Here is a 17,737-nt window from a genome sequence, read left to right as displayed (position 1 = left end):
TCCATTCCACTTCTTTTTTTATCCTGAAAAACTCCCCAGTCCTTAAAAATACCCATAACCTGATGCAGCCACCACTATGCTTGAAAATAGAGTGGTACTCTATTCAGGACAAAAAGTGAATTACTTTGCTAAATATGTTGCAGTATTACTCTAGTGCCTTGTTGCAAACAGGATGCATGTTTTAGAATAGTGTTATTATGTATAGGCGTTCTTCTTTTAACTATCAATTGTGGAATAACTACTGTTGTTGATCCATCCTCTTTCTACAATCAGTCATAACTGATATAAAGTCAAGTGTTTTATCATTGCAATGCCTCACGGTGAAAAAACTGAGCGGTGTCCTTCTTCTGGCAACTGAGGTAGGAAACACTCCTTTATCTTTCTAGTGACTGGGTCTATTGATACACCATCCAAAGTGTTATTAATAACTCAAAGGGATATTCCATATCTATTTTATTTGTTTACCCATCTACCAACAGGTGCCCTTCTTTGTGAGGCATTGGAAAACCTCCCAGGTCTTTGTGGTTGAATCAGTGTTTGAAATTCACTGCTCGACTGGGGGACCATAATTGTATATGTGTGTGTGTGTGTGTGTGGTACAGAGATTAGGTAGTCATTCAAAAATTGTTAAACACTTATAGTCCATGCAACTTATGACTTGTTAAGCAAATGTTTACTCCTAAACTTATTTTAAGCTTTCCATAACGAAGGGGTTGAGTACTTATTGACTCAAGCCATTTCAGCTTTAGATTTGTAAACATTTTTAAAAACAATTCCCCTTCGACATTGTTGTATTGTGTGTAGGCCAGTAACCATATATATATATTGAATCCATTTAAAGTTCAGGCTGTAACACAACAAAATGTGGAAAAAGTCAAGTGTGAATCATTTCTGAAAGCACTGTAATTGTACATATAGAACACCCCCCCCCCCCATGAAACAATTTGTAAATAATTATCACGGACTTATTAACAGCTGTAACAAGTTGTCCACTGTAGGAAATCCTCAGTGGTATCCTACTTAAGAGTTTCCCAAACTCGGTCCTGGGCACCCCCTGAGTACACGTTTGTTTTTTTGCCCTAGCACTATACAGCTGATTCAAATAGTCAAAGCTTGATGATGAGTTGGTTATTTAAACCCGCTGTGTAGTGCTAGGACAAAAAAAAACGTGCACCTGGTGGGGCCTCAGGACCTAGTTTTGGAACACTGCCTTAGTTTATAGAAAGACCCATTAACATTGAGGTCCTGCAACATATGTTGGAAACTATTGTGTTATTGTAGGTGTGGGGTGCTTTATGATCTGATTTACTAGAACTGATGTTATATTAAAGTATTTCTCTTTCAGTGTCTGTTTTTAGAGTCTTTAATATTGACAGTGGGATTAGGTACTCCCAGAAGTATGCCCCTAGAGTAACAACTTCAAATCCAATTTATTTCTAAAGCCCTTTTTACGTCAGCTGATATCTCAAAGTGCTGTACAGAAACCCAGCCTAAAACCCCAAACAGCAAGCAATGCAGGTGTAGAAGCACGGTGACTAGGGAAAACTCTCTAGAAAGGCCAGAACCTAGGAAGAAACCGAGAGAGGAACCAGGCTATGAGGGGTGGACAGTCCTCTTCTGGCTGTGCTGGGTGGAGATGATAACATGGCCAAGATGTTCAAATGTTCATAGATGACCAGCAAGGTCAAATAATAATCACTGGTTGTCGAGGGTGGGACTGGTCAGCACCTCAGGAGTAAATGTCAGTTGGCTTTTCATAGCCAATCATTCAGAGTATCTCTACCGCTCCTGCTGTCTCTAGAGAGTTGAAAACAACAGGTCTGGGACAGGTAGCATGTCCGGTGAACAAGTCAGGGTTCCATTGCCGCAGGCAGAACAGTTGAAACTGGAGCAGCAGCACGGCCAGGTGGACTGGGGACAGCAAGGAGTCATCGGAGCAGGTAGTCCTGAGGCATGGTCCTAGGGCTGTTTCCTCTACTTCGAGAGAAAGAAAGACAGAGGATTAGAGAGAGCATACTTAAATTCACACAGGACACCGGATAAGACAGAAATACTCCAGATATAACAGACTGACCCTAGCCCCCTGACACATAGACTACTGCAGCATAAATACTGGAGGCTGAGACCGGAGGGGTCGGGAGATCCTGTGGCCCCATCTGACGATACCCCCGGACAGGGTCAAACAGGCAGGATATAACCCCACCCACTTTGCCAAAGCACAGCCCCCACACCACTAGAGGGATATCTTCAACCACCAACTTACCATCCTGAGACAAGGCCGAGTATAGCCCACAAAGATCTCTGCCACAGCACATCCCAAGGGGGAGCGCCAACCCAGACAGGAAGATCACATCAGTGACTCAACCCACTCAAGTGGGGATGAAAGAGCACCAGTAAACCAGTGACTCAGCCCCTGTAATAGGGTTAGAGGCAGAGAATCCCAGTGGAAAGAGGGGAACCGGCCAGGCAGAGACAGCAAGGGCGGTTCGTTGCTCCAGAGCCTTTCCGTTCACCTTCACACTCCTGGGCCAGACTACACTCAATCATAGGACCTACTGAAGAGATGAGTTTTCAATAAAGACTAAAAGGTTGAGACCGAGTCTGCGTCTCACATGGGTAGGCAGACCATTCCAGATTGTCAGATTCAACAGAATATCTCTTTTGTTTCTTGGGACCTAAAACAAGCATCTCTGTTTTGAAAGTAGAACATTTGCAGCCATCCACTTCCTTATGTCTGAAACACAGGCTTCCAGCGAGGGCAATTTTGGGACTTCACCATGTTTCATTGAAATGTACAGCTGTGTGTCATCTGCATAGCATTGAAAGTTAATATTATGTTTCCGAATGACATCACCAAGAAGTACAATATGTGTCCTAAAACGGAACCTTGAGGATCACTGAAATGTACAGTTGAGTTGTCAGAGGACAAACCATCCACAGAGACAAACTGATATACAAACTGACAAACTGATATCTTTCCGACAGATAAGATCTAAACCAGGCCAGAACTTGTCCGTGTAGACCAATTTGGGTTTCCAATCTCTCCAAGAGAATGTGGTGATCGATGGTATCTAAAGCAGCACTAAGGTCTAGGAGCACGAGGACAGATGCAGAGCCTCGGTCTGATGCCATTAAAGTTAATTTACCACCTTCACAAGTGCAGTCTTAGTGCTATGATGTGGTCTAAAACCAGACTGAAGTGTTTCGTATGCATTGTTTGTCTTCAGGAAAGAAGTGACTTGCTACGCAACAGCTTTTTAAATTTTAATTGAGTGGAATGGGAGATTCGATATAGGCCCATAGTTTTTTATATTTTCTGGGTTAAGGTTAGGCTTTTTCAAGAGAAGCTTTATTACTGCCACTTTTAGTGAGTTTGGTACACATCCGGTGGATAGAGAGCCGTTTATTATGTTCAACATAGGAGGGCCAAGCACAGGAAGCAGCTCATTCAGTAGTTTAGTTGGAATAGGGTCCAGTATGCAGCTTGAAGGTTTAGAGGCCATGATTATTTTCATCATTGTGTCAAGAGACATAGTACTAAAACACTTGAGTGTCTCTCTTGATCCTAGGTCCTGGCAGAGTTGTGCAGACCCAGGACAATGCCTGCCCTTAGTATCTCTATTCCACTGCTCCTGCCATCTTTGCACCACCACTGTCCATATCAGGCTTTTTGTCTCTGCCTTGCTCATTGAAACTACAACATCAACATCCACACTACTATGTACTTGTTTAGCCAGAACATCAACTGCCACGTTCCCCTCCACCCCCACATGAGCTGGGACCAGTGGAGGCTGGTAGGAGGAGCTATAGGAGGACGGCCTCATTAATGTCTGGAATGGAATTGAGAGAACGGAATCAAACGTGGTTTCCATATTCTTTATTTGTTCGATACCTTTCCTTTGATTCCATTCCAGCCATTATAATGAGCCTGTCCTCCTATAGCTCCTCCCAAGTTAATCTTATCTGTATACCCATCTGTCTAATCATGCCATGGGTTTGTAGTACACGCATCGCGCCGACAGAAACATACATCTCTCTGGTAAGAAGAGTGGCGGGGGCGTATGCCTCATGACTAACGGGACATGGTGTGATGAAGGAAACATACAGGAACTCAAATCCTTCTGTTCACCTGATTTAGAATTCCTCACAATCAAATGTAGACCGTATTATCTTCTAAGAGAATTCTCTTCGATTATAATCACAGCCGTATATATCCCCCCCCAAGCAGACACATCGATAGCTCTGAACGAACTTTATTTAACTCTTTGCAAACTGGAAACCATTTATCCGGAGGCTGCATTCATTGTAGCTGGGGATTTTAACAAAGCTAATCTGAAAACAAGACTCCCTAAATTTTATCAGCATATCGATTGCGCAACCAGGGGTGGTAAAACCTTGGATCATTGTTACTCTAAATTCCGCGACGCATATAAGGCCCTGCCCCGCCCCCCTTTCGGAAAAGCTGACCACGACTCCATTTTGCTGATCCCTGCCTACAGACAGAAAATAAAACTAGAGGCTCCCACGCTGAGGTCTGTCCAACGCTGGTCCGACCAAGCTGACTCCACACTCCAAGACTGCTTCCAGCACGTGGGCTTTAATATGTTTCGTATTGCGTCAGATAACAACATTGACGAATACGATGATTCGGTGTGCGAGTTCATTAGAATGTGCGTTGAATATGTCGTTCCCATAGCAACGATTAAAACATTCCCTAACCAGAAACCGTGGATTGATGGCAGCATTTGCGTGAAACTGAAAGCGCGAACCACTGCTTTTAATCAGTGCAAGGTGTCTGGTAACATGACCGAATACAAACAGTGCAGCTATTCCCTCCGCAAGGCTATCAAACAAGCTAAGCGTCAGTACGGAGACAAAGTAGAATCTCAATTCAACGGCTCAGACACAAGAGGCATGTGGCAGGGTCTACAGTCAATCACGGACTACAGGAAGAAATCCAGCCCAGTCACGGATCAGGATGTCTTGCTCCCAGGCAGACTAAATAACTTTTTTGCCCACTTTGAGGACAATACAGTGCCACTGACACGGCCTGCAACGAAAACATGCGGTCTCTCCTTCACTGCAGCCGAGGTGAGTAAGACATTTAAACGTGTTAACCCTCGCAAGGCTGCAGGCCCAGACCGCATCCCCAGCCGCGCCCTCAGAGCATGCGCAGACCAGCTGGCCGGTGTGTTTACGGACATATTCAATCAATCCCTATACCAGTCTGCTGTTCCCACATGCTTCCAGAGGGCCACCATTGTTCCTGTTCCCAAGAAGGCTAAGGTAACTGAGCTAAACGACTACCGCCCCGTAGCACTCACTTCCGTCATCATGAAGTGCTTTGAGAGACTAGTCAACATCCATGGTCCTCAATGAGGAACGTCCAGCCCCCCACTTCTTCCCCGTCAGACAACGAATCACATTTAGCACCTTACACTTTCCCACCACTCTCTCAATGTGTTCTGCCTAAGTCATCCTAGTGTCAAAGTACACCCCAAGGAACCTGAAGGCCCCCAACCTCTCCAAGGTTATCCCATATAACCTCAAGCGTACTTCATCTCCCACCTTCCTCCTGGTAAAGAACACTGTCTGGATTTACTCTACAGAGAACCTGAATCCCCACATTAATGCCCATTGCTCTACCTCATCAATCGCTTCCTGTACCTTCCTGACTATATATGGTACATTTCTTCCCCACTTCCATGAGGCCCCATCATCTGCAAATAACAACCTCCCAATATCAGGCCGTACCTGAGAGTAAACATCATTGATCATGATTTAGAACAACAGAGGACTAATCACACTCCCCCGCGGTGTATTGTTATCCACCAGGTAGCTTCCTGAGACTTCCCCACCCTCACCTGGATAGACCTTCCAAACAGGAAATCCTTTATCCAGTTGTACATTCTTCCTTCTAACCTTTTTCATCTCTGCCATGGTAAATGGTGTATTCAACGCATTATTTACATCCTGCCTCCTATCCAGCACTCCAGGGTGCTCCTCTCTCGTTCTTTCTCTCCCCCTCTATGACAGATTTTCCGAGCTATGCACTTAGACAAACGCTTTGGCCATCATCATCTCTGCCTTCTCATCTGTTACTGCCATGTCCACCCCACTCGTCAACACTGGATAATCCCACTGCCTTCTGACCCCACCCATCCTCTTAATCATCCTCTACAGGTGTCGCCCTTCCAATGGTGTCAGAGAACCGAAGCCAACATGACCTTTTTGCCTGATGGATTGTTCCCCCCACAAGGTCCTGGGCCTGCTTATACTGAATCAGATGTTGTAAATTATACGTTATTTTCAGTACTCTAAATGCACTGTTACTAGTCCTCACCATTGCCCCGCACTCCTCCGTCCACCATGGTACTGCTTTCCTCCTCCTCCCTTATCTCTTAGATATAGCCCCAGTAGCTGCCCCCACTAATGCTGTTCTCAGTCGTCTCAAATAAAACTGTGAAGGACCTCGGCATTACTCTGGACCCTGATCTCTCTTTTGACGAACATATCAAGACTATTTCAAGGACAGCTTTTTTCCATCTACGTAACATTGCAAAAATCTTAAACTTTCTGTCAAAAAATTATGCAGAAAAATTAATCCATGCTTTTGTTACTTCTAGGTTAGACTACTGCAATGCTCTACTTTCCGGCTACCCGGATAAAGCACTAAATAAACTTCAGTTAGTGCTAAATACGACTGCTAGAATCCTGACAAGAACCAAAAAAAACGTATCATATTACTCCAGTGCTAGCCTCACTACACTGGCTTCCTGTCAAGGCAAGGGCTGATTTCAAGGTTTTACTCCTAACCTACAAAGCATTACATGGGCTTGCTCCTACCTATCTCTCTGATTTTGTCCTGCCGTACATACCTACACGTACGCTACGGTCACAAGACGCAGGCCTCCTAACTGTCCCTATAATTTCTAAGCAAACAGCTGGAGGCAGGGCTTTCTCCTATAGAGCTCATTTTTTATGGAATGGTCTGCCTACCCATGTGAGAGACACAAACACGCACTGACCAATTTACAGTAGCTATTACAGTAACAAAAATGCCATGCTATTGTTTGAGGAGAGTGCACAACAACAAAACACTTTTATCACAGCAACTGGTTTGATACATTCACCTCTAAAGATAAATAATGTACTTACATTCAGTAATTGTGTTCTGATTTGTCATCCTGAGTGTCCCAGAGATCAAATGAAGCATAGTTTTGTTTGATAAAATATTTTTTTATATTCAAATGTAGGATCTGGGTTCTACAGTTTGAACCCCTGCTGTCTTTGGCTCCACAAACACACCCTGCCCGGCCATCTAGATGTGTAATAGTTAGCATATAAGCTTATGATCCATCATGTATGACATTCCTGGGAATGTGTAAACTTACAAAAAGTATATGGTAATAAAACATGTATGTTCTTTATAGTTATGTGCTTAAAAATGTATCAATTGACCAATTCTGGAACATTTGGGCTGACTTAATATTTAAAAAAAATATTGTCCAGTATTGCAATGCTTCACTGGATCAATCTGGAACTTTGCACACACAGTGATGCCATCTAGTGGCCAAAATCGAAATTGTGCCTAAACTGCAATATTATATTATGGCCTTTCTCTTGCATTTCAAAGATGGGACAAACAAACAAAATAGAAAACGCATGTTTTTTTGTTTGTATGATCTTTTACCAGATCTAAATGTGTTACTCTCCTACATTAATTTCACTTTTTTTTTACATTACAGAAGAAGACTACGACAACTATTGTGTAGTCCATTGACAGTTTTAGTTGTATGTTGACTGTTGATGCCTGCTCCTATCAGTTTAATGACTGGGTGTGTTCAACCAAGGAGCTTAACAGAGCACATGTCTTAGAGCAGTAATCAGTTGGCTTTTATTGCAATTGGAAAATACTTAACTGTTAGCTTCCCAGAAGAAATTACCAGATGTTTTTTTCTGGATTCACCGGATTCAGGATTATTTTATGACAGACAGAGAGACATGCTACCATATTTTTTCAAAGTATGTAGGGGGAACTGTACAAAACATTTAAGAACACCTTCCTAATATGGAGTTGCACCCAGCCCCCCCCCCCCCCCATGTTGCCCACAGAACAGCTTCAATTCGTCAGGGCAAGGACTCTACAAGGTGTTGAAAGTGTTCCACAAGGATCAACAATTAAAATGCCACATATAATTGGAAAGAGACAACAGTCTGTGCTACATAACATAAGAAACATACAAGGTCCAATTCCTCACTAAGCCCTTGAGGGTGTAGAGTTACAGACTCGGGAGAGGCGAAGGTCGAGAGCCATGCGTCCTCCAAAACAAGACCCTGCCAAGCCACACTGCTTCTTCACACACTGCTCGCTTAACCCGGAAGCCAGCCGCACCAATGTGTCGGAGGAAACACCATACAACTGACAACCGTGTCAGCGTGCATGTGCCCAGGCCCGCCACAGGATTCACTAGAGTGTGATGGGACACGGATGTCCCGGCCGTCCAAACCCTCCCCTAACCCGGACGACGCTGGGGCAATTGTGCGCCACCTCATGGGTCTCCCGGTTGTGGCTGGCTGTGACACAGCCCGGGATCAAACCCGTGTCTGTAGTGATGCCTCAAGCACAGCGATGCAGTGCCTTAGACCGCTACGCCACTCAGGAGGCCGGGTGTAGAGTTTTTAACTAGAAGATCTATCGTGCTTCTCACTAGAGAAGACGTTCATCCATATTGCGGCTTGAGAAAACATTGTCAATGGCACACAGAGAACTGGAGATCAGTCACAGCATGATTAGCCTCATGAATGTCTGGCCATTGGTGGTTTTAGGTCATTTCTTCAGATGGCACTGCGATGCTCGTTGATGCGTAACCGTAGTTGTCTGCGTGTAATACCAGTGTATTGCAAGCAGCATGGACAAGACAGCAGATACAATACATTGTTAAAACCTCAGGTAATTAATCTATTGATGGTGTATTCTTTATTTGTGACGAATACCTGTACAGGCCACACAATTGCGGCTGGGTAAGAATCCAGTAGCATCATCCAGATGTTCCTTATTTTGATGTGTCATAAGTGCCTGCACTCACCAGCATGTCCCTTATGCCTCGGTCACACCAACAGCATTATTGAATTTTGATACACCAGAAGTACATTCATTTCCAATGGAACGCTGTTTGCCTTGCAGCATTGCATTGCAGAGGCAGTTGCAGTACGTTGCAGTACGTTCTGTGTGGTGCATATGCTGGATTTATCGAAGTATGCGTCAAACTGTATGCGTAGACGGTTTGACAGAAATGGTAGCAGAAGGTGAATGTTGAACTTTTCTTTCACACATATCCAGATGATGCGTACTATTTTGCTCAACGCAACGTTGCAGGGCAAAGGCAGCATTCCGTTGGAAATCAACGTACTTCTGTGTACCAAAATGTAATTATACTGTTGGTGTGATCGAGTCATTTACACCTCAAACACACCAACTGTGGCATTGTGTTTTGGTACACCAGATGTACATTCATTTCCAATGGAATGCTGTGTTTGCCTTGCAGCGTAGCGTTGCAGAGGCAGTTGCAGTGCGTTTTGTGAGGTGCATATGCTGGATTTATCGAATGCATGCATCAATTTGTATAGATAGACTTGACAGAATGTAGCAAAATGTGAATGTTGAACTTTTGTTGCACACATATCCAGTAAAGAAAACAGTGGGATTACATAATAAAATTCAATATTTTATTCATTTATTTGCCAAGCAGCATACATATTATTTATTCGATGACATCTACAAAGAATTATGACAGCCTATAATATAATTTCCCTCCAAAATGCATAGTTTTATACGACATACAGTTAGTATTATAACAATGGGAAAGGGTAACCTAGGGTCCATACCAATAGATCTGCAAAGGTGTAGAAAGGAAATAAGGAGATATATATTAGATACTAATAAACAAATGAAACAACTGACTATGAAATTTGTTTTCATTGAATAAGTATTCAAGTACAGGAAAGAACGTGACAGATATGTGTGTTGTGAAAATGTTACAAAAAAATAAATCAAGTATTGAAAGAGGTGTGTGTCTGCATTTATGTGCGTGTAAAAACACAAAACTGTATGTGTAGCTAAATCCATGTAATCTGTAAGAGAACAACAAGAGTGTATTTTTGACACAACTGCAGGCAGATACAGGGACTACTCATATGCAGCCTAGACATAGTAGGGGACTTCAGACATGGCCATAAAGAGAGAGTGGGTTGGGCACTGGAGATCTGAGGTGCAGAGAGGAGTGGAGGAGGAGTGTGTGTCTGAAAAAACTAAAAGTTCATGTGTAGCCAACATTTAGGTCAACACAAATTTCACCTTTAGTTTCGTAAAATAACAAGAGTATCTGAATTCTCCAGTGTGTGAGTTTTAATTCAGTCCATTTTCATGCAATCTATGTACAAGTAATAATGATTGCTATCCTAAGTATTTACGTTATGAATTCCATCCATTTTATACTCAAAAAGCCTACTAACAAGGACATAAGGTTTAAGGTAAGTTACCTTAAGGTAAGGTAAGTTGGAAAATCTTAATTAAGGTAATTTAGAAAATCTCAGTTGCATTTCCTTGATTCCTCGGGTCCTCTCTCCTCACCTCCCGGTTCAAAACCCATTGGAGGAGGTCAGTATGAATGAACCTGACATTCCCTCTCTCTAAGCCTTCCTCCAATGGTCTTTGAGAAGGAGGCAAAGAGAGAGAGGACATGAGGTTGTCAAGGAAATACAGTTGGTATTACTCTCTCTCCAAAGAAGAATCTAGACAGTCAACACACCCCATCACCAGTCTGCCTGCCTTCTACCCTCTACCTGCATCTGCTCCATCCCTATGGTTAGCCACCACCATTCATCTCAACAGCTACCTCAGGCAGAGGGAGATAAAAGGGAAGGGCACTGAAAATGTGAGGTGCCTCGAGGAGAAGAGCAGTGTGCCTGTGTGTCTCTGTCTCTGAAAAAAAATTAAGAATGTGTAGCCATAACACAGCTAAACAAACAAATGGCCCTTGGACGTCATGGACCAGTCGATGGAATGAATTCTCAGGTGTGTGTGTTTTAATTCAGTCAATTCAGAAATCTATGTAACATTAATAATGAATGCTATCCTAAGAATTTAGTAACAATTTACTTTATGAATTGAAATGGAATTGACTCATGTGTGAAAGGAAAGGGAGGGTGATCAAAACATAAACCAGACAACTCCTCTCCTCTTGTCCTTCCTGTGAGCTGGTTGGCTAATTTGACTCCATCTCTGGAATGGAAAAGAAAAACAACACATACACACATTACATATTATAACACCATAGAAGGTGAGATTTGTGTTAACAAATACTGCTTGTATAGTGTAGTTAGTGGCATAAATATTGGAGCAGTGCAGTAAAGTTGGGAACTCTTGCTGTTTACTCATGGAATTTGTATTTCAGATTAAAAAATATGATAGGCAAATATTTAGACAGCAAATTGTTGTTTCAGGGTATTCTCTAATCCAGAAACAACAGCTATAAACTTGCCTCATATTATTCCTTTGTACAGTGCATTCAGAAAGTATTCAGACCACTTTCCATTTTCCACATTTTGTTATGTTACAGCCTTAATCTAAAATGGATTAAATAAAACATTTTCCTTATCAGTCTACAAACAATATCCCATCATGACAAAGTGAAAACAGGTTTTTAGACATTTTTGCAAATGTATTAAAAATAAAAAACAGAAATACCTTATTTACGTAAGTATTCAGGCATTTTACTATGAGACTCGAAATTGAGCTCAGGTGCATCCTGTTTCCATTGATCATCCTTGAGCTGTTTCTACAACTTGATTGCCTGTGGTAAATTCAATTGATTGGACATGATTTGGAAAGGCACACACATCATCTATATAAGGTCCCACAGTTGACAGTGCATGTCAAAGAAAAAACCAAGCCATGAGGTTGAAGGAACTGTCCATAGAGTTCCGAGACAGGATTGTGTCCAGGCACAGATCTGGGGAAGGATACCAAAAGATGTCTGCAGCAATGAAGTTCCCCAAGAATACAGTGGCCTCCATCACTCTTAAATGGAAGAAGTTTAGAACCACCAAGACACTTCCTAGAGCTGGCCGCCCTGCCAAACTGTTAAATCGGGGGAGAAGGTCCTTGATCAGGGAGGTGACCAAGAACTCGATGGTCACTGACAGAGCTCCAGAATTCCTCTGTGGAGATGGGAGAACCATCCAGAAGGACAACCATCTCTGCAGCACTCCACCAATCAGGCCTTTAAGGCAGAGTGGCCAGACGGATGCCACTCCTCAGTGAAAGGAACATGATTGCCTGCTTGGAGCTGGGAGACGAGATGAACAGAGAAAAGTACAGAGATATCCTTCATGAAAACCTGCTCCAGAGTGCTCAGGACCTCAGAATGGAGGGAATGTTCACCTACAGTACACACAGACACACACACACACAGTTATCTGACCAAATGATCAGGGGTAGTTTCTACCATCATTTATATTACTATATATTTGTCTCAAACACACACACACTTCATTGGCTAGGTTAGCAAGCTAGAGAGCTAGCCACATCTACAACTTCATTACTAAACTGAACTGGCAATCCTATTATCGTGGACACGTGTCACCAAGCAGAATTTTTTGTGTTTATGTCCCTGTAGCTGTCAGCAGTTGTGTCAAAATGACACGGCTTTGAGGATACTTTTGAGGTATCTACACATGTGTGTAAATACCTGCATTCAGTATAGTTGCATAGCTGCGCAAAATGTCATGCAGCATTGATGCAATTATGCTGTCTTTGTGATCACGGCATTAGGCTGCGGGACCTAGAATGAGTGAACATGTGAAGATCATGAAACACATCAGGCCCGCAGTTTGCAATACATGCTAGTGTTGTCTGATCATGTTTTTAATGTAAGGAGTGTATGAGGTACAGTACACCACAGAAATGTATTACTGTTTTTCTTATTGCATTTGCCTTGTAATGTGTCACATTGGTCCATAGCCCGGACCTGCTGTGGAGTAAACCTCTGTGATGGAAATCCAATAACTATTTATTTGCTTCCATGATAAAATCCTAATTTCAAGTGCAGATGTGTCTGATGTGTAAGAATTGGTTGTATTGCAAGGCCCTCTTCAAAGAGCCAGAGTGGTAGCTTGATGCGTGAAGGAGGCTGTTTTTATCCGTAGGTTTGACATAGAGGGTAGTGTGAAACGAATTGTCAAAAATTGCACGTGTCTTGAAAATGTATCTTGGCAGGGTCCCTTTCCAAACTGAAGTTAATAGAATCAAACAATCAAACAATAGAATCAATAGAATCAAACAACAGAATCAAGCCCTATCATCCTTGTTCAGCTTTAGTTCAGATAACTGATTGATGAAATGACCTGTGTTTCTTAGGTAGATGATGTGGAAATCAATTAAATTAGACAAATGTTCGGATAGAAAGTCATTAATCGCCACAATTGGATGTCCAGGGGGAAACTCCTGGTAATCCTTTTGTGGTTTTGGTCAAATATTTATAATGGCCGTGGTAGGCTGCTTGTTGGTGAGGTAACCCCACTCCCTGTCAGTCAGATAGCCTGCCTCATGAGCTCTGCTGAAAAAAAAAATGAATGTTGGTTTTATACACACAGGTAGGGTCACCTTTGAGTTTGCGGTAAGAGTAAGTGACAAACATTTGTCTATGGATTTCTCCATCATAATAAGATCTATTAATGATTGCCAATCCACCTCCTTTATCACAGCCCTTGAAGATAAGGTTGGGATTTTTAGAGCTGGAATGAAGCATCTCCCTTTGTATCTTGCTGCAGTTGGAAACTTATTTTGTATTTCCATTAGCAACAAATAATGTAACAACATCTCTCTCCACAAGTTGGCAAAACATATCAATAGCCAAGTTATTTACAGGGTGGTCGAATGTGCTCTTTGATCTGAATACTGGATGGTTAACGTCATTAGCATTTCAGACCTCAAGAGGTAATTCAGCTTAATGGAATAAAAAACACTTGAAAAGTTCTACCTTGGTTAGTAAGGTGTTGGTTCTCTGTGTAGGGACAAAGGAAAGTCCCTTGCTAAACATACTCTCAGTGAAGATGAAGAGACTATAAGCAGATAGGTTGACTAGTAGTGGGTCAGGACCCTGTTCGCACCACGCCGGTTGTGTCTGCGTGGTGGCCTTGCCTCTTCTCCTTCTCCTCCTGTGTTTTTTGAGCCCCTGGTCTGGTAGCGATGGTAAAGTTTGGTCAACCAAGTAGAGAGATCAAAAAATAATGATCTGCATCAGATTGAGGGCAATTCTTATACACTAGATTCAAAGGTTTGAATGTCGCATCTAAAACGGATCTGTTTAGATAGGGAGGAAGTTTTAGGTTTCTGTCTGGGTACCAGTACGTTCCTTCTGTGTGAGGTCAATGACAAGGACAGGTCCAGAGAAGCCTTATTAAGGATCTCCCACCATTTAGTGCAATACTACAACAGTGGGTTGTGTCGGACCACAGTAGGCTCTTTCTGTTTTCAGAGTCCTCTCTGTATTATTTCAGTGCGCACATACTAACTAAGAGTGGAACCATTAAGAAATTGCCTTGACCTTTTTTGGGACAGAAACTTGAGTTTGCAGGTGATATCATCAGTAGTCACAGATGGAGCATTGAGGGTCCCATTGCACGGAAAAAGGATAATAACAATGTCTTATTTTGTAAAAGTACACTAGATATGTGTAACAGTGCCTCTTCAACCTCAGGAGGCTGAATAATTTTGGCTTGACACCTAAAACCTTTACAAAAGTTTACAGATGCACATTTGAGAGGATCCAGTCAGGCTGTATCACCTTTTGGTATGGCAACTGCACCTCCCGCAACCGCAAGATTCTCCAGAGGGTGGTGCGGTCTGCCCAATGCATCACCTGGGAAAAACTAACTACCCTCCAGGACACCTACAGCACCCGATGTCATAGGAAGGCCAAAAAGATAATCAAGGACAACAACCACCCGAGCCACTGCCTGTTCACCCCACTATCATCCAGAAGGCGAGGTCAGTAAAGGTGTATCAAAGCTGAGACAGAGACACAGAAAAACAGCTTCTATCTCAAGGCCATTAGACTGTTAAATAGCAATCACTAGCACTTTAGAGGCTGCTGCCCTATATACATAGACTTGAAATCACTGGCCAATTGAATAATGCAACACCAGTCACTTTAGTAATGTTTACATATTTTACATTACTCATATCATATGTACGTATTCTATTCCATTCTACTGTATTTTACTGTATTCTACTGTATTCCATTCTACTGTATTTTAGTCTATGCCCCTCGTCCAAATATTGATATATTCTTAATTCCATTGCTTCACTTTAGATTTGTGTCTATTGTTGTGAAAATGTTACATATTACTTGTTAGATACTACTGCACTGCTGGAGCTATAAACAATAATTTCGCTACACCCGTAATAACATCTGCTAAACATGTGTATGTGACCAATACAATTTGATTTGTGGACACCCCTTCAAAGTAGTGGATTCGGCTATTTCAGCCACACCCTTTGCTAAAATCAAGGATACAGCCATGCAATCTCCATAGACAAAAATTGGCAGTAGAATGGCCTTACTGAGCTCAGTGACTTTCAATGTGGCACCGTCATAGGATGCCACCTTTCCAAGTCAGGTCGTTAAATTTCTGCCATGCTAAAGCTGCCCATCAACTGTAAGTGCTGTTAGTGTGGAAACGTCTAGGAGCAACAACATCTCAGGCGCAAAGTGGTAGGCCACACAAGCTCACAGAACGGAACCGCCGAGTGCTGAAAATCGTCTGTCCTCGGTTGCAACACTCACTACTGTCATGATGTTGGCCTCTTTTCTTATAGCAAGCCCCATCCCCCTCTCCCTGCCTCCCCCTTGCCTCCTTCAACTAGGTTGTTGTGGTCAGAGAGGTCGGAATTCCTGAGGATCTCCTTATGGACACACAGTATAGAGAGAGTAGATTTTCATGGAGAACAAAGGAAATCCTTCCACCTCACAGAACTTGAGGTACGAACAAATTTCATGTTCCGAAGAAAGTATAAAAGATTGGTGAAGAATCCAGCTACGAACTGGTCCGTTTGTCACAACTTGGGGAAGCTCATGGGAGACGGTGTGGCCACATTACCATAACGCTGTTTATATAATAGCCTCAGATATGAGGTTGAATGAGTGAGTAATGAGTGAGTATGATACTGTTTGTATAATTGTGTAATAGGATTTTGGACTGTTTAATGAAGAAAAATACAATTCCCTTTTGATTTGAACTAAATCTGAGCCCAGTTAGGGTCAGGCCTCCTGGGACAGCCCTTTTTCAGCCCTTCTGAATAAAACCCCCACTCGGGTTTTCGATCAGCAGACCGAGTTTAAAGGTTAAAGGTTGCAGACCATGTTTTTTTCCATTAGGGGAGACAAAGGTTGTAGACCATTGCTGAATCTTTTAACCATACCACGTGGTTAAACTCTTAGACTATCGATACCGACAGAATAAGAACAAGTCTTTGATATTAATTACTAATCTGCAGCTAGGAATTCGGTATCATTGAACGCGAAGAACGACAACCGCCGAAACATCCATTCTATAATGAAATGAATGAATGTCACTCTGAACTATCCATTATAACCACGACAGTGAGAGAGAGGGAGAGAGATGGACAATTCTACAAAAGAAATGAACTTTTCACCAGCAATCAAGATGACACACTGAGCGTAAATATATATATTGATTGCAGTTGTTCCCGAATGAGTGAGTGTTCATGTGCAAAGCATTAGCATTTCAATTGTTATAATTATCACTATGTAGTGACTTCTTAGTCGACCCCCACTTCTCCTTTTGTCTAACAAGCTGCCATGCCGGTTCAGCCCATTAGGGCACATTCTCATTTCATGTAACCACATTTACCATATTTAATGTTTGTTTATGCAGTTCTGTGAATTACTTAGTTAGTAATAAATAAATGGTTTAAGACAATTGATGTATGGATGACTCATAGTGAAGACTGAGTTGGAGCAGATAACCAACAATTTACGACGTTTGGAATGAGACTAACATGAGGTAAAGTAAATAATTAATTAATCAGAAGACTATGGATCAGATATGAAAATATCTGAAAAGTTATTTTAGGAAATTAATACTTTGTAATCTGAATATTTTTCCTTGGTGCCCCGACTTCCTAGTAATTATGGTTACATGATTAATCAGTCTAATCGCGTATTAACTAATTGCAGAGAATCGTTGATAAAAACTATCAGTCTTCAGTTAATGTTAGTAAAGACACAACACTTCCGAGTTCCAAAGGTACAGGGGGGCTCGAGGTCTGAGGAGACCCCTAAACAATTCATATCAAGTCTGAGAAATGTAAGTTTGTAATGTTGTCTATTCGGCCAAAAACGGAGTCTGCAAGAGCAGGCCACAGCAAGCCCGTGCCCTAACCTGATTTACCCCCGCCACCGGATGCTATGGCTAACTCTCGGCCCCACGGGAACACTGACTGTGTAGCTGCTACAATCCATGATGGGCACCCTCTCTACCAATCTCAGGTCAGAAATATCAATGGTCAAAGACAAGCTTAAAAATCTAATGAGAATATACAGAATAAGCTCGACGCACACGGAAAGGCCTTATCGGAGCTCGAGCGCGGTGCTACAGACCACAGCACTCGCATTAGCGAGTTAGAGGCTAACGTTGGCTCATTAGCAAC

Source organism: Oncorhynchus gorbuscha, linkage group LG05 (assembly GCF_021184085.1).
Source record: "Oncorhynchus gorbuscha isolate QuinsamMale2020 ecotype Even-year linkage group LG05, OgorEven_v1.0, whole genome shotgun sequence".
NCBI classification, from domain to species: Eukaryota; Metazoa; Chordata; class Actinopteri; order Salmoniformes; family Salmonidae; genus Oncorhynchus; species Oncorhynchus gorbuscha.
Note: the sequence above shows the minus strand (reverse complement) of the source record.